Raw genomic sequence first — 25,668 nt, forward strand, 5'->3', positions numbered from 1 at the left:
CACTCACGTGAAGAATTTAAGATACAAAACAGATGAACATAAGGGAAAAAAATAATATAAAAACAGGGAGGAGGACGAAACAATAAGAGACTCTTAAATATAGAGAACAAACTGAGGGTTGTGGGTGGGGGGATGGGCTAAATGTATAAGGGGAATTTAGGAGGACACTTGCTGGGAAGGGGATGAATCCTTGGATTCTACTCCTGAAATCATTATTGCACTAGATGCTAACTAACTTAGATATAAATTTAAAAATTAAGTAAAAAAATAAAAGACATTGAGCACAAAAGATTCCCTGAAAAATTTCAGATTCCACATTTCAAATAACCTTTAAGGAAAGAAACAGTTGTTAGATTTGATGTAGCATCATAAACAAATACCAAAAATTGCCTGAAAAACACTGTTCAGTGTCTCTCTTCCTTTTCCAAGTCTCTACTAGCGTGAGGCCCAATTTTCTTCATGACCCTTAAAACTACATACACAACAAACTGCTACAGAAGCAGGTGTGAGGTCCTACTATCTTGTATTAAGTCAGACATCAGAAATGTGCAGCAAAGTAGCTCATTGCCACTTTAACCCTTAACCTTGGTGTTTTTTAATTTTGGAAATTTTTTTTCTTTAGGAGTGTGTTGATTAGCATGTAGTGAGTTTATTTTAAAGTGAGTTAGTACAAACATAAAATTGTTATTTCTAATATGGTGACTAATAATAGATACTGTCACATAAAAGCTTTTTGTGATCTTCAGTAATTTTAAGCATACAGTCTGAAAGCCACTGGCCTAGACGGATGGCAAGTTGTCTGCCATTAACTTCTTTTTCTGGAAAATCATTGAAGAGATTACTTTTTTCCTTTCCTATCTCAGAATATTGCATATCCTGGACACATTTTGAAAAATAGTGCTGGTTGTGTAAAGGTCCTTTGTGGAATAAGTTTTCTGTAGAATATGGTTTGGAAAATACCAGATGATGCCAAACGACCAGCAGGCTCACATCACGTAGATTACCTACGTAATCCCTGACAGCTTGGCGAGGAGCCAGAATGGGGCTTTTCAGTGTGAACAATAGAACTTTGGAATAAAAGTTTATCAGTGCCTAGAGAGCCTTGCTTTTAAATTTGTGCAAGTCAGATGGTTTCTAAGACCGTCCTTAGGTTCAGTGATCTGCTAGGACCCACAGAGCTCAGCCAAGCTGTTATCTTCGCATTTAAGGTGTCTCACAGTGAAAGGAAACAGGATAAAATCACCAAAAAGAAGTGCACACAGGGCAAGGTTGGGGCAGGTCTAGGCGTGGAGCCTCTGGCTGGCTCCTCCCAGTGGTCGGTGGACAGCTCAGACCCCCCCCCCACACACCGAGTGTGGCCAACAGGGAGCTCCCCCGGCCTTGGGGTCCAGGGCATTTCGTAGATGCAACTGACTGCCTGCACGCCTGACCTCTGCCTCCAGCCCTTCCAGGGGTTGAGACTAGCCTATGACCCATCATGACCCATACTGTTGGTGGGCATAGCTGGCGCAGCCTGAGCCCCCAGGCAAACCGGGATGCTCGACCAGGTAAGAAATTCTAAGGGCCCAGCAGTTACCCCCAGGAGCCTGGGACAAGGGCCAACCCTTTCATTGTGCAAGGTCAGTCCTTGACTGTACAGTTTTTAAATTCCCTAGAAATGAAGTAAAAAGCCAAAATAGTCTTGACAGAGAATAAAATTGGAAGACCAACACTTTCTAATTTTAAACCTTCCTACGAAGCCCCACTAATGTAGATAGTGTGGTCCTGGCATGAGGACAGACAGACTGATGGAAGAGAACTGAGACTCCAGAAGTAACCCCTATGTCTCTGGTCAGCTGGATTTTGATGAGGGTGCCAAGGTCACTCGGTGGGGATGGGCTGGTCTTCTCGGCTAGTGGTTCTGGTGTGTCCTGTACCCACGTGCAGAGGAAGCAAGTTGGACCCTATCTCACCATACATAAAAAAAAAATTACTAAAAATTTCTCAAGAATGGATCAAACTTAAGAGTAAAAACTATTAAAAAGAAAAGAAAACCTTTGTGTTGGCTTACTAGGGCTATTGTAACAAAGTGCCCCAGACCGTGGGGCGTAAACAATAGAAATTTATTTTCTCATGTCCTGGAGGCTGGAGGTCCGACCAGGGTCGGAGCGTGGGCAGGGCCATCCTCCCCATGTGTCCTCTCCTGGTCATCCCTCCATATGTGTCTCTGTGTGTCTGTGTCCTGACCGCCTCCTCTTATAAGGGCACCAGATTGGATTAGGACCCACCCAGTGACCTCATTCTACCTTCCTTCTTTAAACTCACTCTCTCCAAATAGTCACATAACTATGTCCTAGGCATTTAGGACTTCCATATATGAAATTTGGGGGATGTGTTTCAGTTCAGAACACCTTTAGGACACAGGTGAAAATCGTTGTGACCTTAGGTTAGACACTGGTTTCTCAGAAGGTGACCTCTGAGGCAGAAGAAACCAAAGAAAAAATAAATTGGGCTTCATCAAAATTAAAAATGTTTGTAACTGTTTGAAATGACATTAGCAAGCAAGAAAAAAGCGTACAGAAAATTATTTGCAAATTAAATCTAATAAGAGTCTAATATCCAGAATACATGAAGAACTCTTACAACTTAACAGTAAAAAGAAAACCAACCCAATTTAAAAATAGGCAAAGGAGTTGAATAGACATTCTCCTAAGATATACAAGTGCCTTAAAAAGCACACGAAAAGATGCTCAACGTGACTTGTCTTTATAGAAATGCAAATCGAAACCACAATGAATTAATACTTCACACCCACTGTGAAGGTGACAGGTGCTGGTGGGACGCAAATTGGAACCCTCGTGCATTGCTGGGGGGGGGGATGTAAGTGTGTAGCTGTTTTGCAAAGTTCAGCATTTCCTCGATATGTTAAACGTCGAATCCCCACGTGACCTAGAAATTCCATTCCTAGGCATATGCCCAAGAAACTTGAAAATGTACGTCCACACAGAACTTATGCAAAAACGTTCACAGCACCATTATTCATCATAGCCAGACAGTAGAAACAACCCAAATGTCTACCAGGGGATGAAGGCGTAACCAAGATGTGGCCCCTCTGTACAATGAGGTAGTTATTCAGCTAGAACAAGGAAGGGATGTGGATGAACCTCGTGCTAAAGGAAAGAATCCAGTCCGAGGAGGCCACCCATTGAACATCCCATTCATATGAAATGTTTAAACAGGTGCATCTATGGAGACTCAAGAGGGGAGTGCTGGCCAGGTGCTGGGGGGCTTCTTTCTGGGGTGGTGAAAACGTGGGGGATGGGTGCATGACCTTGAGAACACCCTAAAAATCACTGAATTGCATGCTTTAAAAGGAGGGATTTTGTGGTTTATACGTTGTATTTCAGTTAGGGAAATTAAGAAGCTCTTTGCTGGTGTTGATATTTTAGAAGGAAATATCTTCCTTTCCACTAGTGGAAAGTGCTGTGTGTGAAGCTGTTACCAGGGAACTCCTGTGCTAAAATGTCTAAACTTGCTCTGTCATCATAGCGTTTTGAACTGTGTTTGCGTATCAGACACAGTGAGCCACCCTATGCCGTAGCTCACGTTGTTAATCTGCCTTACGCAAAACTTACCGCTGGCCTTCTTGCAGAGGGAAAACGGGTGTGTAAGTGCAGGCTGAACGCGACGCAAAGGAGATGTCTTTTACCCAAGTGGCTGTCGGTGCGGCAAGAGGTGCCGAGTACGGGAGTTTTATCTCCACGGCAACACGAATTCGGTACGTGTATCGCTGACCTCCTTCCCACAGCCTTCCCGACAGGGTTGCCCCCCTCGTGGGCCCCGTGTTTGCCCACTGGAAGCAGTGAGGACACTTGGCACGGGTGTCCACGCAGAAGGGGCGTGGGTCTGGCTAGGGCAGGTGTGCTGGCAGGACGGCTCCCGGGGAACCTCGTGGAGACTGTCACGCGCAGTGGCTTGAGCCGTGCCCAGAAGGTTCGGGAACTGGAGCGTGCAGAGGGCCCTCGCTGCTCCTGGCCCTTGACGGCTGGTGCTCGTGTCTGCAGCTGTTCCACTGTGGCCGGTGCCGCACGTCAAGGTGGCTGCCGTTCCTGGTACAAGCGCTGAGGCAGCAGCCCGTGTCCACGGCGAGGACGGTTCCGTGCCGCCCGCGCCGGCCTGTCTGCGCTGTTGGGGTAGACCGTGTCTCTCGAGTGCGCTGCTGGACTGGGGCACTGCTGTGTGGGGCTGCCTGACCACCCCCAGGGCCCCCCGACCCCGCCGGCCGCGGCCTGGAGATGCTTGGAGGAGGGTGGCGTGCCCGGCACCGTGGAGCTGGTCCCTCGCGTGGTTTCCAAACCTGGCCGCCGTCAGAGACGCGCGAGGGGATTTGGGAAGTCCTCTTCTTGGCCCTCTCCGGGACCTGAAGCTCCAGGGACCCCGGGCTTTTACGGAACGTGCTCTCCAGTCAGTGAAGGCCGGTAGCCACGGGCTTGATTTTGTCCGGGAGACGCCACGGCGGGAGACGTGCTGGGCGAGCAGGCCCGGCGGAGGCGAAGCTGGCGTTGGAGGAGGCGGGCTTCTCAGGACCGCGCGCTCACTTGGTTTCCTCCACCTGAAAGCCGTCCTTCCCCTTCTGCTGCTGAGGAAGCGGGGGTTGCTGCTGCCTGGCGTCTGCTGTGAGCTTAATCCTTCCTGGTCCCCCGTGCTGTTCACTTCAAACCGTCCCCAGACTGCCTGGGTTGGGGTGTCCGTGAGCCGTGGTCGGCGGGTCGTTGGTACAGCTTTGGCTCAACAGCCTCTTCCCGTAAACCGTTTTAAAGTCAGCATAGGGTTTCCTCCCCAGGGTTTTGTGGGACTGAGTGCCTTTTCTCTTTCGGGAATAAAGACCCATCCTAGTGATTGGCTGAAATGTATCTAACCACGAAACTCACGATGGTTCTTAAATGGGGTAGAGAAAAGTGCTAATTTAAAAAAGGAGTTATTTGATTATCTGAGCTCTTGGTAGGGACAGAATCAGAAGACCCCGCACCCTTAGATTGTTTTCATATGTTGTTCATGTGGCTTTGTGGAGTCTTTCTTTTTAGTATCACGATTCACATTTCCTGGGCCCGGCAGTCCGCAGTAGGGGTTCGGGTTTGCACGCGTGTGATTCCCGAACGCATTTGATGATGGCGTCCGTACTTGCAGCTCTTCTCTCCCGGAGTTACGGGCAGGAACTCTGAAGGGTTAGTCCCCTTCTACCGTGCAACCCCAGGAGAAGAGAAGCAGGAGGTATGTTTGTCAAGGGATGCAATGTTCTGGGTGCTGCGTTGTGTTAGCATTCTGAGGATGTGCCTCAGCCCTGCTGTCTGTGCAGTCTGGTAAAAGGTTAAGTAACCCGTCGCAGAGTGGAATTTGAATCCAGTGGCCGGTTGTGACTGTAGCTTATATGCACGGCCTGGCCTGGAAAGGTAAAATCCAAAGTGGCTGTGTGGATGCTCAGTGGGTGAGCCTTTGGCGGTGCTGTGGAGTGAGAGCAGAGCGGGGTCTCTGAACTTGGAGGTGCTTTCTTGGAGATGCCAGCGGACAAGGAGGTCATCAGGGCCAGGGGGCCGGGGCAGGGGGGCTGCCAGGTGTGAGAAGGGCCGAGGGTCCTCTTGGAGCTGTAGTGTGGAAGCAGGAGGGCTCTCACAGCTGGAAGAATGCCTGTATCTTTTGGGAAGGGGCCTCCCAGGCCAGCTGTCCCCAACATCATGGGACCAGAAGGCCCACAGACTAGCCACACAGCTCATTAGGTCAGTGGCGAACACGGCAGGAAAGCAGGGGCGGAGGTAGGCTACGATCATACCCCAGGGTGGGGAGCGGCGGGGTGGGGGACCTCTCTGCCTGGGTCCTGTCCCTCTAAGCACTTGGGGTTCTGGCTCGCCTGGCCACAGTTGTAGTTTGCCGGTCAGCCTAATATGCAGCCATCGGATTTATTGGTGTTTCTTGGGCAGTGAAGGTGTGGGGCCAGATGGATGGTGGTCAGAGTTGGAGGGCCAGACGAGGCCGCCTCAGCATCCGGGGAACATGTGTGCTCAGTGTATCTTCAGTACGTCCCGTCAATTGAGGAGCTCGGTGGGCGTTACTTCCAATAGGCCCTTTGCTTTCTGGCTTTACCTCAAACACCTTGAAAGATTTTGTGTGGGTTTTACAAACCTCAGGTATGTTCATCTTTCATAACAGAGCCAACTATTTTCAGGACTTCACACATCGTACAAGATGTGAGAAATGGAGACTGTGAGTTATAGATTATATATTACTTGACAACTTTTTAATTTTTAATCGTAAAATTATATGGCTTAAAAGCTACCATTTTGGGGGCACCTGGGTGGCTCACTCGGTTCAACATCTGACTCTTGATCTCGGCTCAGGTCATGATCTCACGGTCCATGGGTTTTAGCCCTCTGTCGGGTTCCTTGCTGACAGTTCTATACCTGCTTGGGAGTCTCTCTGTCTCTGCCCTTCCCCTCCTCGTTCTCTGTCTCTTTTTTTTTTTTTTTAAACAGTTACCATTTTCACCATTTCCAAGTGTATAGTTAAGTGGCATTGAGCACATTCACAGTGCTGGGCTTCTGTGCTCACCAGCCCTCTACAGAACCTCCCTGTCTTCCCACACGGTAACCACCCAGCCCCCCAGCTGGGGGCTCCAAGTGGGGATTGCTGCGAGTGCTTCAGATACGGGGGCAGATCCTGGAGGCAGGCTGTAGGTTTGCGTGCAGGGTGGTCCTGCGGAGGGTGGTCACGTGGAGGGTGTAGGTTTGCATGGAGGGTGGTCCTGCGGAGGGTGTAAGTTTGTGTGGAGGGTGGTCACGTGGAGGGTGGAGGGTGGTCACGTGGAGGGTGGAGGTTGGCGTGGGGGGTGGAGGTTGGCATGGAGGGTGGTACTGCGGAAGGTGGTCAGGTGGAGGGGTAGGTTTGGGTGGAGGGTGGTCACGTGGAGGGTGGTCACGTGGAGACTGTAGGTTTGTGGGGGAGTGTCCCCACTGGGGCTGTGGGGGCCATGTGGGTCCGCGTGGGGGGTGGTCCCACAGAGGGTGTAGGTCCACGTCAGGGGCAATTTCTGCCCGGCCACTAGGTCTACGCTAATCGCACCAACTGCAGGAAACGATGTCGCCTCTGCCTGAAGAGGTACTGTGCCTCCGGTGCAAGTTCCCGGGAGGAATGCGGGATACGCGTTAACGACATGGCACGAACCTACGCACCCATCCGTGTGCAGATATGTATGTACAACCTTCATACTCTGACCACGGCTTTAAGTCTAAGAATTTACCACCGTGGCAAGTGTGACCTAAGAGGCCACGCTTCCTGAGCACGGCCCAGTGATTTCTTAAGCGAGGCTGTGTGTTCTCAGGTTCGATGTGGAAGGTGTGATCCAGGTGGCCCGACCCCACGGGGGCTGCCGTGGTTTCTGTGACCAGACGGACCCATTTTGTCCTGAGTACTTAAAACAGAAATAATAGTAAGTGAACAGGAGTAAATAGGGAAAAAGTAACAGGGAATCATGGTCCCCAGTCGGCGTGGGGACTTGTGTTTGCACGGCCCACTTCGCTGCAGGACCTAGCACGGGGACTGTTTGTCGCTTCAGGTCAAAGAGGTGACAGAAACGGCCGTGGGATGCACAGGAAGTCCTGTGTCACGGGTGCCACCAGGTGTCGCCCTCTTGTGAGGTGTGCTCTGTGAGGAATGCTACATGTTGCTGATTTCAGGGTTTGTTAACTTAAACGTGCCCTCGAGGAATTGAGGTCAAACGACCAGTGAGGCACTGGTATGCCGGTGCGCATCACGGGTCCCCTGTGTCCCCCTGTGTGACTCGGGGACAGCAGGTGAAGATCTGAAACCGCTCATTCCCCTGCTGCCCTCCTCTCCAGGCCTGGCTCTGAACCAAGAGGCTGGTTCTGGAAGCAAAGGGCGTTACTGTCTGGGCTGGGTCGTTGGTGGGGAGCCTGGCCCTCGGACACAGGTCTGTTGGGGCCCCTGGGCTTTCGTCTCGGGAGCGCCGGCGTGAGAGTGGGGACTGGCCTCTCCGGTGCTTGACAGTGGCTCTGATCCAGCGGCCTGTGACCCGCGTTCTCCGGGACTGAGGCGGCCGCACCCTGTCCCCGGAGGAGGGCGCGAGGTAGCCGCCAGAATCCCCATACCAGAAGCAGATTCTTACCTGTTTTGTGAGAAGGCCTGTAATTTAAGCTCACGGACCATCCATGGGGCACGTGGAAAATATAGGCCGGAATTCGGTCTCCTAAGCAGCAGGGTTCAGTTTCCTTCTGTTAGGTTTCGATCCCAAACCCGCCACGGAGTTAGACACTGCCAGTCCGCAAACACTCCTATTTCTCTCAGGTTTTGCAAACAATGGAAGTAAACTTTTTTTCTGTAATAGACCCCAGGTAGGGGGGTCTGTCTCCACCCTCGACTCGCCTCTCTTGCTGCTCTGCCACGGGCCTCGGGCCCAGCCAGCAGGAAGGACAGGAAGGTGGGTGGGACGTGCCTGTCCCTGACGGGATGGTGTTAGTGCCTGCCAGTCTCAGTCCCTGTGGGTTCTCCCTGAGCACCGGGCTCAAGCAGTTGTGTGAGAGGCGGTGTCTTGTGTGGGATGTCAACATGACAGATCCACTCTGCCATCGTCCTGAGCACCCAAGACGTGAGTTTGGACTTCATGATGTTATTAAGCATCAGAAAGGACTTTTATTTTTATTTATTTTATTTTAATTTTTGAAAACTTAAAAAATTTTATTTTTTAGAGTGAGGCGGGGAGAGGGTCAGAGGGAAAGAGAGATTCCTAAGCAGTGCTGAGGCCGACACAAGGCTCAATCCCATGCCCTGGGATCATGGCCTGAGCTGAAGTAAAGAGTTGGATGCTCAACCGACTGAGCCACCCAGGCATCCCTATTCATTCATTCATTCATTCATTCATTCATTCATTTTTAAAGTAAACTCAACCCCCAACATGGAGCTTGAACTCACAACCCCAAAATCGAGAACTGCAATCTCTGCTGAATAAACCAGCCAGCGCCCTTCCATAGGATTTTTGAGACATTCTTAGTACTTCAAGCCCTCAGTTTCTTGGACTTCATGCAAATGACATTTTGTAATTCCACAAGCTTCTGTCTTTGTATCTGTGTAGAAGGGAACGTTTGCTGAACACATGGGTCCCATACACAGTGTTTTAGAAGGCTGTCTGCTATGTGGTTTTGAGAAGAACAAGCTAGTTGGAAGGACTCAAGCATTTTGTTTTAGCCCCGGGGCCACAGGGTTTGGTTGTGTGTGGCTGTTTGCATATCTGTGGGCCCGGGGGGCTGCTCTGAGAATCTGCTCAGAGGGGACAGGGTTGGCTTGTGGAATCTCACAGCTTGACTTGCAGAAGATAGCATCAGTGGGTGCTTACGAGAGTGACCTACTTCTTACATCTTGTTAATTAGGATTTGAACGTCAGAACTTCACTATGTGGGGGTTTTACTGCATTTGCCATTAGAATTTATGGAGAGAGAGGGTCATTTCTGATCCTTTCTTAGGTATCGTCACTACACCAAAATAGCCAAGAATTAGAAAAATCTCTAAGCTGTAAAGGCGGACTGAGGTCCATGTGACCAAGTTCACATGGCCAAACTCAGGAATCTTGAGTTCCAAAGATATCACTTCTGGTTTTTTTTTTTTTTAATGTTTTTTTTCAAATATATTTGTTTTTGAGAGAGACAGAATGTGAGCAGGGGAGGGACAGAGAGAGAAGGAGACACAGAATCCGAAGCAGGCTCCAGGCTCTGAGCTGTCAGCACAGAGCCCGACACAGGGTTCGAACTCACGAACCGCGAGATCATAACCTGAGCTGAAGTTGGATGCTCAACCCACTGAGCCACCCAGGCGCTCCTGTTTTTTTTTTTTTTTTTTGTAAGTTTGTTTGTTTATTTTGAGAGAGAGAGGCAGAGAGGGGGTAGAGAGGGAATCCCAAGCAGGTTCTGCACCATCAGCACAGAGCCCAATGTGGGGCTTGAACTCACAGAACCACAAGATCATGACCTGAGCCGAAACGAGGAGTCGGATGCTTAACCAACTGAGCCACCCAGGTGCCCCTAAAAAATGTCACTTCTAAATGGACAAAGACAGGGAGGTCTTTTAAGTGGGGAAAAACCACCCTGTTTTGGTTGCCTTGCACAAGATGATGATTTTGACTTGTTTGCCAGTAAGAAACACAGGGGCAGATCACCTTCTTGGAAACAAACTTTACAGATGAAGCTGGTTTTCTGCTGCAGCTCCTGGATGGGGGGGGGGTAGTTATTTTGGGCTTCCTGCTCTGAGAGGCGGATGGTGGGCACAGGGCTCTCCAGGGGAGGGCTGGGACGGATGGATCGGGGTCCAGGAGGCTGTTGCTGTGACCATCCGTGTCTGCGTCTGTCCAGTGGGGAAATGAGGCTCGAGATCTGAGAGCTTCCTGTTGTGGTTGTGCACTGACCTTTGGGTGAGAGTGTTTTGAAAGAATCTCTTCAAAGATTCTGCTCGAGGTAGCCTCAGGCTTCTTGTGGTTTAAGAAGTGTGTTTATTCATTTAGATCGAGAATTCCCACACTAGAGAAGAGTGACTAATAGAGGCAGCTGCCTCTGTTCTAGATCACAGGTTCTGGGCTAATCTCTTGGAGTCTCAGGGAACCCTGTATTCACCCAATTGGTTATGTACGTTATCGGATTACAGCTAGTTATGGCCTGCTGGTAACTTCAGTCCCAGAATTTGGCACTTGTGGCTGAGCACGGCCAGGAGCCCATGCACGTGGATGACTCCTCGTGGTTATCAGGAGCTGTGGTGTGATTGGGCCCTTCCTCCCCAGCAGCCTGTCTTGTTGATGATGGGGCACAGCGCCAGGCTCTGCCGTCAGACATTGCCTTCCGTGCGTGCAAAGCTTTACAGACCCGGTGGTCTGCACAGAGGACGCAGTACCTGGTTGCATCCTGGTTTTCTACAAGATGCATGTCAGACCAGGAATTCCTCACATACAACTGTCAGTTTCCTTTAGTCTGCACCTGCCGGGTGGAAACGGCCTGTCTTGTTGGTGGGCGTTCCCAGTCTCCACCTGCCGGGATTCACCACCAGAGTGAGCTTTCAGGGAGCTCAGGAAGCACCGGGCTATTACTCGGCCCCAGCACGCAGGAGGCCCTGTGCAGTTAGAGCAATCGCCGTTCGTTAATCGTGTGATTGGTTGTTACCATTTTAGCAATAGTATGGGTTTTTTTTAATGATTTTTATTTATTTTTGAGAGACAGAGAGAGAGAGGGAGAGTGAGAGAGAAACACAAGCATGGATGGGCAGAGAGGGGGACAAAGGGTCCCAAGAAGGCTGTGTGCTGACAGCCGCGAGCGTGATGTAGGACTCGAAGTCGTGAACTGTGAGATCATGATCTGAGCTGAAGATGGCCGTTCAACTGATGGAGCTCCCCAGATGCCCCTGTAATAGTATGGATTTGAACTCAGAGCGATGCCCTGCCTCTCTCGACCCCTCAGCACACTGGTCAGCATCGTATAAACATCTGTCCCATGATGCTACCCTTTGGAAGAGCAATTATGAAATGGGTGATTCTTCTGTAAATAAAGCCAGAAGCTAACCCATCAGGATGTTTGTCCCTGGTCCAGAAAACTATTTTCAATCAACCACATATCCAATAACCAAGGCACCTGATAAGCCCTTCTCACACTCCACTTCATATCTGAGATATGCATTCATTTCCAACACATTTTATCTATTGTGACATGTGATATCTAATCACAAGAAGCGGAGTTACACTATGGGATAAAATAGCATCCACGCTTAGCAAGGCGGGAAATTTCGCCGTCTCTTGGCCTGGCACGTAGGTCAGCCTCGGCCACGGGGGCGCTCTGAAGGTAGCGGCCAAAGGGCACGGCACTGTTTGCAAAGCTTTGGCAGCCCTGCAGTGTGAGCCAGGTCCTGGAGGCCGACTAGTCAGGAGGGGGAGATGTCAGGATATCTGGGGGCCTAACCTGCCAGCGTGCAAATAAGAGTTTGTTAGCGGAGAAATGGAGCTCAGCCTTTCTTTGGTAGCAAGGAGAAATTAACAGTTAAGAATAATAGTGGCCGAAATCCTAACAGGTGTAACAAGAAGTCGTTAAGTGGGGGAACTTAGGGTACACCACTGGCTAATGGAAGAAGCGAGAAAAATGCCCGTTATTACCTCTGACGCTCTTGCTAACCTGTACGCCTGTGGGCATCTTCTCTCTAATCTGGGTTTATGATCATTCCCTTGTCTCTTTCCTCCTTTCCTGGTCTCTGCCTTCTGGAGTACTCAGCTACTTTATTCCTAAGCAGGAGTAAAATAGACCATCTGTTGAGAAATAGCTTTTATATCTTTCAAGGACAAAAACCAAAAATGACACAAATGGGCAGCCGTATAAGCAGAAAGGAGGGTGATTTCTTTTGAGAGGGAATAGACTTTGGACGCACGAGGGTACCAGCAGGACCTCCTCTTTGTCGCTCGTTAATTACTACCTCCCTCTCCTACCGAGACGACTTGCTCTGCCTGGGCTGTGTAGCTTGGAACTGAAAAGAACAAGAAAAGTTTCGGTTAAGCGGCACTGAGTGGATTTGCCTGCGGCGGGGGTGCTCACAGGCCACTGGGGTCCCACTTAGAGGAGGCGCCACGAGCCCACAGGTGTGGGCGTGCACCCCAGTCTGCCGCTGGGAGGTAGGGGTGCAGGCGCACATGCCATAAATGTGAGGCTCCCCGGCCCGGGAAACTGTCCGCAGGTGACAGGGACATCTGTGGCCTCCTGGAGAGCTTCGAATCTCCTCCGACAGATTTTCAGTGATTCTCACAAAGGTACTCACACCTCAGAAGCTGCTGACGGTGTTTTCATTAGGACTCCTGGCCATTCCAGAGCATAGGCAGATGTGCCGGGAGAGGAGCACGGCCAGGCTGCCTCCGTGCCCACGTGGGCACGGCCTGGGTGTGAGGGGTTCCAGGAGGCGTCGTTTGCAGCTGAGAGTGTTGCTGCTCCTTCCCGCCCTGCCCCGCCGTGCAGAAGTATCAGGGCAGTGCTTCCTGGCGTGTGTGCTTGTGACGGGAGGACCGTACGGGGCTGAGGTTGGGTGTCGGCTGCTGAGTGGAACAGCGAGTGACACGGAGAACCGTCCTGCAAGGAAGGTGGTGCCTTGCTGTGATACGTTGCTAATATCTGGTCTCCACCTGTGTTCACCTGTCAACTCACAGACTGTGTGCAACGAACATGCAACATGTATCTCCAGCAGAAAGCCATCTATTAGCAAACTGTAACAGTAATTCTAGTGGATTATGATATGAATAGAGTTAATGTGGACAGTGGGTCTTCTCCTCTGGTCTTAAATTGAATTATTTGTATAAAATTGCCATCGTGATTGTTTTTAAGTGTGTGGTTTACTGGTATTAAATTCATTCACACTGGGGGTACCTGGGTGGCTCAGTTAGGTGCCCAGCTCTTGATTTTGGCTCAGGTCATGACCTCACGGTTTGTGAGTTCGAGCCCCACATCTGGCTCTGTGCTGACAGTGCGGAGCCTGCTTAGGATTCCCTCTCCCTCTCCCTCTCCCTCTCCCTCTCCCTCTCCCTCTCCCTCTCCCTCTCCCTCTCCCTCTCCCCCGCCCCCGCCCCCGCCCCCGCCCCCGCCCCCGATCATGCACACGTGCTCACACTGTCTCTCAAATATTTACAAATAAATACATTCACGTTGCTGTGCAGCCGTCCCCGCCATCCATCTATCCCTGTAATTCATTAAACACTGGGTACCTCAGGGAAGTGTAGTAATGTAGCTCATGTCCTCTTAGGTCTGGCTTACTTCATTTACTGTAGTGTCCTCAAGATTCATCTGTGCTGTAGCACATTGTGGGATCTCCTTGCTGTGTGATACTCCACTGTATGGATGAACTACACCTTTTACCAGTTTCTGTCCATCACTGGGCACTAGGGTGGCCTCCGCTTCCACCTCTTGGCTGTTGTGAATGAAGCTACGAACACGGTGCAGAAATCTCTTCAGGACCCTGCTTTCGGTTTTCCTGGGTACAGACCCAGACGTGGAGGTGCTGGATCACCTACAGTGGATTTTGACATGGATGAGTCCGTGGTGTGCCCGACCGTCGCTGCGATGTGTGCTTGTGCCTCGCACAAGAAGCGAAGGGACAAGCAGCCCGAGTATTGGGGTAGAGGCAGGTGCTGCAACGGAAACGCAGTAACACAATAGCTTAAAGAACAAAGAAGGTTGTCTCTCACGTGAGGCCGATGATCCAGGTTCCTTCCACATCCCTGCTCTGCGGGCCTAAGACTGGCATCCTTCTTGGGACGGACAGCGGCTGGGCGCCCCCTGCAGGAGCTCACGCGCACGCGCTTGAGCAGCACAGGGCCTGACGTGCCGCGTGAGCCCTGGAGGAGCAGCCACCGCCGCTGGTGTCGTGAGCGGGATAGAGAAAACAGCTCGATTCTGCTGTGAAATTCCGCCTTTTCCCTTTCAGGTAGACAGAATTTCCTCAATGGCTTTGCACTGTAAGGTTGAGAGAGCCTCGTTCCCAGGCTGGTCACTTGCTGATCTCACGACAGTGTTTCGTGTCCCTCAGGCAACGTTTATGCTGATTTTGGAAGCACCACGAACCGGCGTGGACTTCTCAGCCTGCTGTAGCCGTCACACGTGGTGTTCTGTCCACGTAGCTGTTAGCTGTTCTCTAGGAGGCGGGTCACAGAACTCTCTTCTGGGGAGTCTGCTTCCAGCAGACCCTTGCTGAGAGCGGAAAGAAGAGTGAACCCAAATCTTCCCATCGTTTTATAAATTTACTGCCCCCAAAGTCACCCCGGAAGTACCAAGATCATTAATTTTTAAACAAGCTGTGGCAAGAATGAAGGAGGGAGATTCCAGCCATCAGCACCGCCTGCCGACGAGCCAGCTGGGAACCCAGGTCAGGAAGGCGACGAAGGCAGGTCTGCTCTTCGGATGCTGTGGAGAAAAAGTAGATGCCACAGGCGTCCCCTTGCCAGGACACCAAGGTCGTTTGGGACTGAATTATGAATTGGGCAAAGGTCACGAATGTGTCCGAATTGAGACCAAGTGAGTATCGCTGAAGGCTAACCGGGTCCACAGGGCTGGGGCGACAGGTGGGGGAGACCCAGGGAAGCCCAGCGGGGGGACACGACCTTGTGTTCCCAGAGGCAGAGCACCTGCTCTGTGGCTGCTGTGGTGGACCTGCTTTCGCTGTCCTTAATCCCTTCAGAGGCTCACTCCTCCCTCTGCCTGCTGCGGTAGTCTGTATCCTGAGTGCATGGTCCGAAGAGATTCAGGTTAAATTACTGTTCTCGGTCACTGTTGGAGCAGGTCTGATGGCGTCTCCCACGGTGAGGACACCTCTCTCCCTCCTCAGGACGTAACTGGGTGATGTGGGGACAGGTGTGGAGCGTTCCCCACCTCAGAGCCAGGGCCTCACCTGGAGGAAATGGTGCTCCAGCGCGATGGAGGCACGAACAGGCATAAAACGTCCAGGAGTCACTATCAGTTTGCTGTTAGAGTGTAGACTGATACTTCGATGTAACACATGAGTGAAATGCCCTTGGAAGTTATCCGCGTAGAAATAGTTAAAGTCATGAGTGTGGATGCATTCTTGAAAGAGCTCAGAAGGTACTTTTATTGTGAAATTCGTTACATGAGGCAGTCTCTGGGGGAGAATTTTTATCTCTAAAAACATTGTCAAAGTACTTCTGTTACAATTTGAATGAAGAAGCTCTGACTGGGTTTCTGGGCCATGTGGGTCTGTGCCCATGATGGCGGTCGGACCACAGGCGGGCAGGTACAGCTGTAGGAGACGGGATGAAAACACGTAAACACCTGGATTCTGTAATTTAGCACGAACACAGTTAGGGGGTGCCTCCGTCCCTTCCACCAGTCGGAACTTTCCAAAGCGGTCCACTCGGCGTTGATGGGGCTGCTAGGTAGGGCTTCACCTCTTCTTGTGAGGGTGTGCGTGTGTGTCCTGCATTTTGTCTGCATTTGACCGCAAGCCCCAGTTAGCGCTCTTTCAGGTCCACCCCCTTACACATTTGCATAAGCTCTGTGTTCCTCCCTGTCGTTCTGCTGGTGACCAGTGTGGGTCGTGAAGGAGAGTCCAGCACCAGCTCTTGTGGAGAAGGGAGTGTGGGGCAGGGCACTGTCCTCCCCTGCTGCCCACTGCGGGTGCCCGGAAGTGCAGACCCTGGGCTCTGTCCTCCTGGATGAGAATCTGGGTTCATCCAGCCCCAGTTGGAGAACCACTGACTACACAAGTCCTGTCTGCCCTTGGGTATGGATTCTTCCACCAGATACTGACATTGGGATTAAATATGTGAACGGGGTGGCTTATGACAGGTGCTCAGTGTTGGCTCTGTTTTCCTGGCTTTTCTTTTTCCACTTGCCAGGCTTTTTATTGGGTGCTCTCCTGATATTCTTGACCTTTCAGGTGGGCAATCCAGAGGTCTGTCTCCTCGTATGGAAGGGGAAACCCCAGAGGGAGCTTTCTGCCCAATCCCCCTATTGGAGTCGAAAATGTTTCCTCAAGCGTCCGCCCCCTGCGTGAGAAGCACCGTGTTCATCTTCCTGTTCTGTTGAGTACTTTCTCCACTGTTTTCTGTCAGGATGCACTTATATCTGTTCTGTTACAGGTTAATCTGCCTTTGTGGTCCCCGGGGGCTTTTGTCTCCACTTACAAAATCTTCATCAAAAGTGGCATTCTGTTGCTTCTGACGCAAAGGCTCTTTGTGATGTGGAGACTGCCTAGCCCAGCCAAAGTCTAAGTTTGGTTGGAGGATATAAGAGCTTTAGAAATCCTGAAACTATGAAATGAAAATGACCATTTAATTAAATTTCAAATTTGATATGAAACGATCTGTCACTGAGCCATTACACTGGTTAGGAATGCTTTCCTGATATTTGTTCCACCCAAGTCCCAGATACGTGGGATATTTTAAATGACATGGTATAAAGTCCCAGATATGCGGGATGTTTTAAATGACGTGTGTAAAATGATCTTATTCAGCATATTCTGCATTCATTCTTGACCTTCTGCCCTTGGGGATGTGATTCTGTATGTTCACCATCTGGCTTTGAACCTGTCTGCAGGCACACCACCTTGTTCACGAGTCAAAGGAAGAGACAATGTTATGTTTTAAAACCTTGATGGTCCTTCAAGCAGATTTCCTAATCATATTGTTTCCATTAAAAAAATAAATCAATTCAGTAATGCCTGAACCTATTAACTATTAATTTTAGCTATCAAGTTAGCAAGTTCTGGAATTTCTAAGTAAAAGTGATTATTTAAAATGGAAGTTCAAAAGGGGAAAGAGGATAATGTCCTTAGTGGTTTGGGTTTTTTTTTTTTTTTTAATATTTATTTTTGAGAGAGCAGGGGAGGGGCAGAGAGAGAAGGAAAGAGAGCGCATATGTGAGCAGGGGCAGGGCAGAGGGAGAGAGAATCCCGAGCAGGCTCTGCACTGTCAGCACAGAGCCCGACGTGGGGCTTGAACTCACAAACGGTAAGATCCTGACCTGAGCGGAAACCAAGAGTTGGACAGTCAACCGACTGAGCCACCCTGAACACTAGGACCCCAACACGTCCTTAGTTTTAAAAAACAAAATGCTGACACTTGAGAGAACTCTGTTTTGTTGCTAGACCTTCACATTTTAATCTCTACGTGCAACTGGAGAGTAGTCACCTCCCTCAGAGATCTTTCATCGGTGAGGTAGTGTGACTGCCAGATCTGAAGATGTTTCTGTTCGTGGCTTATTTTCTATCACATGTGCTTTATGGTCAGGTATACGTCTAAGTTACTGTGATTTCCTCTGTGGCCCGAAGGGCCGTAGAGATTGTCCTGTGGTCTGCGCTTCGCGCCTCCTCCCAGATCTGAGCAGGTACATCTTGTGTGGACTCTCCCACATTCTCCATCTTACACAGCACGTTTCAGTTTTGAGGGTTGCTCAGAATAGCACAGGATCGTCTCAGGGGTGTCTCTGGTCTGTCTGGACTAGCGTCCCTTGGGTAGACCTGCCTTCCCTTAGCCATGGACACTCAGTTCTGCGCCAGGGGGTCACTGCAGGGCGGTGTCTAGAATACCCCAGAGTCACAGCTTGTAAGAGTCGGGGGATGGGGTGTGGGCAAGACTAGCCCCACGCTGCGCCTTAGCTGCCCAACTCTTACCACGTGGTCAGGGTCCTTCCCTGGGGACCTCATGGTCCTACCCCCCAGGTCCTCAGAGGAGTTCTAAGGTCCAGGCTAACACCTCCTAGTGTATGAGCTCCTTACATGAGGGAAAACACACCCTGCAGCCATGCAAATAATTCGGAGCTGTATGGGTTTCTCATTCAGGGCATTGCACTTTTGTTTCTCAATTTAAAACCTGCGACAGTGACGGGCCTTTGCCCCCGGTTGGTGGAGCTTCTGAGGCTCTCCTGTGCATCCTGTCCTGGTGCGGAATGGGAGCTCTAGCGGGGACCCAGGCTGGCCTTTCTCCTGGCTCCGCCAAGTGTGTGTGTGACCTGAGGGCAGCTGGGAAGCCTCCCTGTCCCAGTGTGACTGTGTCACCAGCCTTCACAGCCTCCTTCCTGCCTGATCAGCCCCTTGCAGATGCCAAGCCCTGTCTGACTTAAGTTACCTTCCTTAGAAAGTTGTAAGGGGCTAGGGACACAGTGGAAAATCCAGGCCCCTGACACCAGCACATGCTGGTGAGGACACGTCTCTCATGCACGGCAGGCGGGCACGCGGATGGGGGCAGCCACTCGGGAGGACCGTCTCGTGGGTTCCTACAGAACTAAATGTACCCTCACTACAGGATACAGCAGTTTTGGTGTTTACCCAAGGGAGCTGAGAACTTACATCTACACGATGGTTGTCGCCAGCAGCTTTATTCAGAATTGCCAAAACTTGGAAGCAGCCGCCATGTTCTTCAAGGTCAACGGACACATAAACTGTGTTACTCCAGACAGTGGGATCTCATTCAGTGTTAAAAAGAAATGCGCTTCAGGCTATAAAAAGGCAAACTGTACGTGCATGTTACTGAGTGAGGACATCAGTCTAAAGAGGCTCCATCCTGTATGATCCCAACTCTAGACATTCCGGGAAAGACAAACCTATGGAGATGATAAAAAAGATGATAAAAAAAGATAAAAGATGATGAAAGGTGCCAGGGTGGGAGGTGGGTCGGGGGTGTGTGTCATTATACATGCGTCCAAACCCACAGAATGTACAGCGGCCAGAGTGAACCATATGTGAACTATGGACCTTGGGTGACGATGACATGTCCATGTTGGTTCACGGATTGTGACACATGCACCGTCCGGTGAGGACGCTGATGGTGGGGGAGGCTGTGCATGGGAGAGTCTATACCTTCCACTCTTTGAATCGCCAGCTGTTTTAAAAATAAGGTCTATAATGGAGGGGGGCTGAATACTAGTGAAAATCTGTGTGAGGGAGAGGAGGCCTGTGCTGTTTTGTCCAGGACTTCCATGTTAATCTATTCATGCCCAAATGACTTATCACTTAACCCTTTATCGTTAGCTCATTCACTGAGAAGTAAATCACAGCATCGGCAAGGTCTCTAGAGCTGGCAGGATGCAGAGATCATCTTCCAGGCGACGTGACTGCCAGGGTCACGCCGCTGGAGTGTGGCCAGGAACGGGCCTGGGTGGCAGGGATGATGTTAGACCTGGAACAGGGTTAAGTTTTTTTACCGTTTTTTTTTTTTTTTTTTTTTTTAAGTTTAACGAGCTGATCTGTTCTTGGGCACCAGGGGCCACATAGCGTCTTCTTCTTTGACACAGGGACTCAAAGAGCAAAGGCAGTTATGAGCAGTGGTCCCCTGAAACCAGAACCACAGTAAAGGCTCCTCCCGTCAGCATGACTTTGCCCGGATAGTGGGGGCTGGGACTCTGCAGTGCCTGGAATCAGTTACTCGCTTTCAGGAACTGATGCTTTGTTCCCTTTCATCCTATGTGGATACTTATTTACCTGTGGTTATGAAAATTAGGGAATTTGGGCTCAAAGATTTGTGAGAATGCTAAGTGGAAACATTTATATATTAGCGTGCACACTGAGGGAAACAAAGCCACAGGATCTGTATTGAACCCTGTCCCTGGTTTTGTAATCGTCCTGTGCAGTATTTTCAGTTAACGGTTGTCGGGGGCTTAACTTTTGAGTGATGTCTCAACTCCCCGAGTTAAAACTTCTCGTTTAAAACGATACCACGTGACTATTATACATGGTCAATAGCGTATGCCCTGTAAATGTTGATTAAAGGACATAAGTATTTCACAAGTATACTTTAATATGCAGAGGTAGGCAGCAAACCACAGAAGCAGAATCAGTGCCTATCACATTACCCTTTCAGATCATTCGTGTTAACTGAAAATGCAGATTTTTAAAAAGCTAAAGGTTCTGTGATTTTCCAATTTTGACTTGTTTCCCCTAAAGCCCAACTTCAGTGGCTAAGGGTCAGTGGCCACAGAACAGAAAGGTCGTGGGGTGCTGGGATGTTGCCTTGTCTGGCTTGAGCACAGAGGGGCACGGGCCGCCTGGGGCCTGGTGACGGGGCAGACGGGACAGCACGTGGGCTGAAACTCCTGTGAGGCTATGGCGTTCACGTGGTTTCTGGAGAGAAGTGGTCTCTTCCCACGCAAGACACACACTGTTTAACTTGGGATGCGCAGTTTGTGGGAGTCCTTAGCCTGTGGATGTGGAAACGTTATTTTTGTAAATACATTTAAAATTGTTTCTAATTTTTCTTCCCCTGTTACATCCCTAATAATTTTCTGTATGTGGGTGTAGGTCTTATACCTGATACACATTACAGTTGTTGGAAGCTACGTAGTATTGTTTAAAGATCATTTGACGCTTCAGTTTTACTTTTTGATAATTTTGTCAAGATATCTCTGTTTTAAATTTCACCGTGGGCTTCCTGGTGTGATCACCCTAAATACTATGCCGCTTGTAGTTAAGCTGTGTTCATTGAAGGTCCTATGTAAAAACCACCCAGTATCTTAGCTTACTGAGTTTAGCTCAAAAATCTGTGCGTCTAGGGAAATTCCGTGCAGCCTTCTGAACTCTGTTGCGTGACCTTTCCACGTCAGTACTGTTGAGATTTTTTCAAGGTGTAACTACAGTTGGTGGGTGTGGTGGTGACGCCAGAGCTTGCTCGTGACTGTTTTGGGGAGAGATGTCGTCGTTGTCTGAGTTGAGCTTCACGCTTTCTGTTGCCCTCCAGGACTCCTGCAAGGCTCTCTTTGGGGAAAGCCACCCTTCAAGGCACCCTCTGTGTTGGGGGTTCAAGGTCTCTTTTCTTGGTGACGGAGCCCACCCCTCCTCTGACACCGCGTGGAGCAGCTGCAGGGAGGGGTCTGGAGTCTTTCTGTACCCCAGGCCGTGTGTGTTAACTGCAAGGGGCCGTGTCCCTCCCTGATGTGTCCACGCGCTGTCAGGCACTTGGGAGGGCTCGAATTCTGTTGGGTAACGGGCCTGATGCTCACTGGCTTTGGCCGTGAAGGGGATTTATCAGGCCCACACCTCTGCTGAGATGTGAGGTGTGGGCAGTGCCGCGTATTGGCTGGGCGTCTAACTGCGGGAGTGGTTTGCACAGGTGTTTCAGTGCCGTAGCCACTGCCTGTGGCCGGCTCGGTGGCATCAGCGATTGAACGACTGGGCCTGATAGCCAGGACTTTGTCTAGCGGCTCTATGCCCCATCTGTGGTGCCTCCCTGTGGCTGCGGACCACTGATGTAGTTCTGGAAGGCCCCTGGATGTGCCCTGAGGACCTGGGGACAGGCTGGGGATGCCGAGTGCCTGCCAGAGGGTCAGTCCTTACCCTGTGGCCATGAGAATGGCCTGTGCATGGGCCCATGACCATGGCAGGGGCCGGATCGGGAGCGCCTGGGCTGGAGGGTGGGTAGATAATGAAGAAAAGTCTGCACGCTGTAAGCGAAGTGGACAAAGAGGTGGGGACTGAATATGACTTGGAAGGTCCTCGTGACCCCACACGCAGAGCCTAGGCTCTGGGTCGGTGGGGGCGTTTGCATAAAGTGATGGCTGTTGAGGCTGTAGTCTTTCGACGAACAGGGAGTCTCCTTTCTTTTAACAGTAATAGCTGCTTACTTAAAGGCTGAGGGCAGTGAAGAGCTGCCTGCTGGAATCAGAAATTTTGTTGTCGTGGGGGTGGGGGAGAGCAGTAAGGAGTTCTGATCAGACCAGGTCTACAGCCTCTCCTGGGACAGGGGCAGCTGTCCCCGGTGAAGTCCATCCTGTGCAAAGGTTCCTAACGTACGTGTGGTTTTCTGTCAAACTGGGTACTTAAAGGGTGGAGCCTGTGCCTGGACATAAGCAGGAAGTGCCCCTGCAGGTCCTGGCGAGCCCAGGAGTCAGAGCGCTGGGCTTCAGGGTCCCCCGGAGAGTCCTGTCTGGATAAACACCACCCAGTGAAAACTGTCATTGGGTCTTGTGACAGACTTGACTTACTCTGAGATTTCGTCCGGTGGGGAGCAGAGCTTGGAGCTGCGGGGTGACTGGGGATTGCTGTTTGCTGTTCTGTGAGGGTTCGGAGCTGTCCTGGGGCTGCAGCCTGAAACAGGGTCATACTTGGTCACAAGGGTGGCTCTGATGGGAGCTGGGCTGTCTCCTGAGTTAGAGGGGAGGGCAGAGGTTAGTGGCTTCTTCTGTATGTGAAATCTCCTCAGCACCGCTACCCCCAGACCTGTTTCTGGGAGGTGTCCGGGTCCCTGCGTGGTGTTTGCAGTGAGCATTTCATCTGGTGGTGTAGGGAGAGCATGACGTCATGATGTTACGTTTCTTTGCCGTGAAACTGCACTGAGGATGCTTCTAGACTTGCTTCAGATGACATCTGAGTGTTGCAGGGTTTGCTTTCTTGCTGTTGAACGCATCAGTCGGGGTGGCTGTTGATTGTTAGTAGAGTGACCTTTTATGTTGGCACAAATAGGATGCCTTGAGATAAATTCAGTGTAATGTAGGAGTATTAGTGAGCTGTCAGAGAAAGGAAAGGGCATCTCTGCCAGGGGCAAATCTGTTTGAAATATTGATTTTGTTCTCACTCTGATGGAAAATGATGAATGGCCTTCAGTATAATCTTTTAAAAATTTATCTAGAAGCCGTCCCCATTTTGTTTGGTCTCATGATTTGTTTCTCCTCGTGGTCTAGGTATAATGAGAAATTGTGTTTAGTCATCATCACCAAGAAAGCTTGTGTGGAGCACCTGTTACTTTTGGCCGCTGAGATATAAACAGGGCCTCGTGAACTCTCAGACTGGAGCGGGGTAGGGTGTGTGAGGGGGTGCGTGGAGGTGGGGCATGTGGAGGAAGGGTGTGGGGGAGGCGCACAGGGGGTGCGTGGAGGAGGGGACTTGGGGCCATGGCAGCAAAGGAGCTTCATGGAAGGGTCCTAAGGCCCCCCTGCAGTCTCCTTTGTTCTTTCATTCAGCATCGCTGAAATGGTGATGCATCTTCTAAGTGGCATCGTAGCGTAATTAGCACGTCTCCATCTCGGTGGCAGGTAGGTTAGTGGTGCCTTTGCCTTGAGTGGTGGGATTACACTCCATGAAGATGGTGGACTGCAGACGGGGAGGGAGGGTGGTTGAGGAAGAGGCACGTGCTTGGCAAGGTGGGGGCTTGTGTGCGGAATGGGGGCAGCAGAGTCCAGTGTCAGGCTGCTCTCGTGGAATCCGTCAACCACAGACTGCACTGTCCGCCCAAGGCAGAGGACAAGCCCCAGCTGTCTCTGGGAGGTGTTCCAGACAACTCTTTGTTGATTTGCTGACTGCCTTGGGCCTGGGAAATGGGGTCCACACTGAGCCTTGCTTGGGGTACAGACTCTGCAGGGTGGGATTGGGTGTCAGTGGGTTTGCGCTGTGGGTTGTGGGGCTCAGTGCAGAGTCACCGGAGATCCAGGCCTTGGCAGGGACAGAGTCAGCGCATCACCCTGTGGTGCCCTCGGGAGTCCCTGCATCAGTCTGTGGACGTCTGTGTCTTCTTCTCAGCTCCCAAAACACAGGACTTATGATGTGGCCCCATATCCCCCACAGGGTGTGAAGACACCCTTTGCCTGCTGATTGGATGCTTGCTGCTTGGGGTTGTTTCTGGGACAAGGCGTGCGCCCAGGGGACAGTGGGTGTACTTGCTATTGGCAGAAAGTGATTGAGGTAGCCCATGTTCCCTGTTGTGTCTTAGTTCCCAAGAAAACCCTGGGGCCCTGTCGGGCTTGCACGTGTGGGGTGCAGCCAGTGCCCCTGCTGCTTGTGTTTGTGTTGAGATCCTGAGTTCACACAATCCCTGTTAATCTGAAATCTGAATTTGCTTCCTGGTTTTTAGAGTAAGTCCATTGATATAAACACGTGTTGCCGATGAAGCAGAAAGCAGGGAGTTTGCTGATGGATGTATTGGAAAATAACACCCCGGGCAGGGTGGTGGGACCCACACCCAGTTCTCGGTGGGGAATGCTTGGCCCCTCTCCCATGTCTGCGTGCCTGACCACAGATGTGGGTGAGGCTGGCAGCCTCCTGCCACCGGATGCTGTCTCTTCGAGGGTGATACACGTGACGCCTGAGCCAGGAGGGCTAGTTCGCTCGAGGGGGTGAACAGCCTATTTCAAGTAAGGACAAGGGACAGCTACAGGGTGACTTCTGCTGGCACTTCCACACAGTCTGATGTTTAAAATTCACCTATGTGCTGGGTTGTTGCTAAAACAGAATAAATCGCGTGTTCTCACTGATTTCCAACGCAAGTGGGTCTCTAGGTGCATTCCTGGACCTGGAAGGCTTTGGCCCCATTGCGCTAGTGGACAAGTCCTGGCCTGCTGGGGAAGACAGGGAAAGCCACCCCACCTCCCCCTGCTCCACCATCTGCTGACCTGTGACAGGCAGACTCCAGACAGCACTGTCCAGTTCACCTTAGAAACAGCAGCTTCTCCACCCAGAGGATTCTCCCCTGCCCCCAAATCAAAGGAATCTAGTTTTGAGCATAAACATGGTCTTAAAGCCACAGCTCGTATAACTGAATGCTACCTATGAGCCCGATGGTTTTCTTTTAGTCCAGTGTTAGCGCTGATGTTTCTCATGCTGCTGTGGAGCGCTGACTATCGTGTGTGCAGAGCGGGGCGAACCTTTATCTGTGGTGCTGACATCGGATGTGAAGCTGGCCTTGCGACCCCTGGGAGAGTGCTTACCGCTTATTTTTAGATGTCCCAACCTCTTTTAAAACTGCCTTTACTTACTAAAAATCAGCCTCCCTATGAAAATCAGTCTTGGGGTGGAGAGGCTTATACTTTAGCTGAGTAAATAATAACCGCGTATGTTAAAAATAACAGCCCAGAATTACCCTGGTGCCAGCTGGCTGGCTTGCATTTTATATCCATTTATGGTTATTCTTCGAGTATCAACATTTTGAAAGATTTTTGTGATACTTTTAATTACAGACAAATTACTATTGAAATTCACCTGCATTTACAACATTTTATTTTATTTTATTTTTTTTATTTATTTATTTTTTTTTTAAATTTTTTTTTCAACGTTTTTTATTTATTTTTGGGACAGAGAGAGACAGAGCATGAACGGGGGAGGGGCAGAGAGAGAGGGAGACACAGAATCCGAAACAGGCTCCAGGCTCCGAGCCATCAGCCCAGAGCCTGACGCGGGGCTCGAACTCAC

The 25,668-nt window shown here is 50.6% G+C and overlaps 1 protein-coding gene across 10 annotated transcripts in view; it reads left to right on the forward strand.

Moving 5' to 3' along the window:
- DIP2C (disco interacting protein 2 homolog C) overlaps window positions 1-25,668 on the forward strand; it is a 413,035-nt gene that overhangs the window by 151,007 nt on the left and 236,360 nt on the right. The gene's annotated exons all lie outside the window — the stretch shown is intronic.

This window comes from Panthera pardus, unplaced genomic scaffold, assembly GCF_024362965.1.
Source record: "Panthera pardus isolate Hobbes unplaced genomic scaffold, ASM2436296v1 HiC_scaffold_6, whole genome shotgun sequence".
Classification (NCBI taxonomy): domain Eukaryota; kingdom Metazoa; phylum Chordata; class Mammalia; order Carnivora; family Felidae; genus Panthera; species Panthera pardus.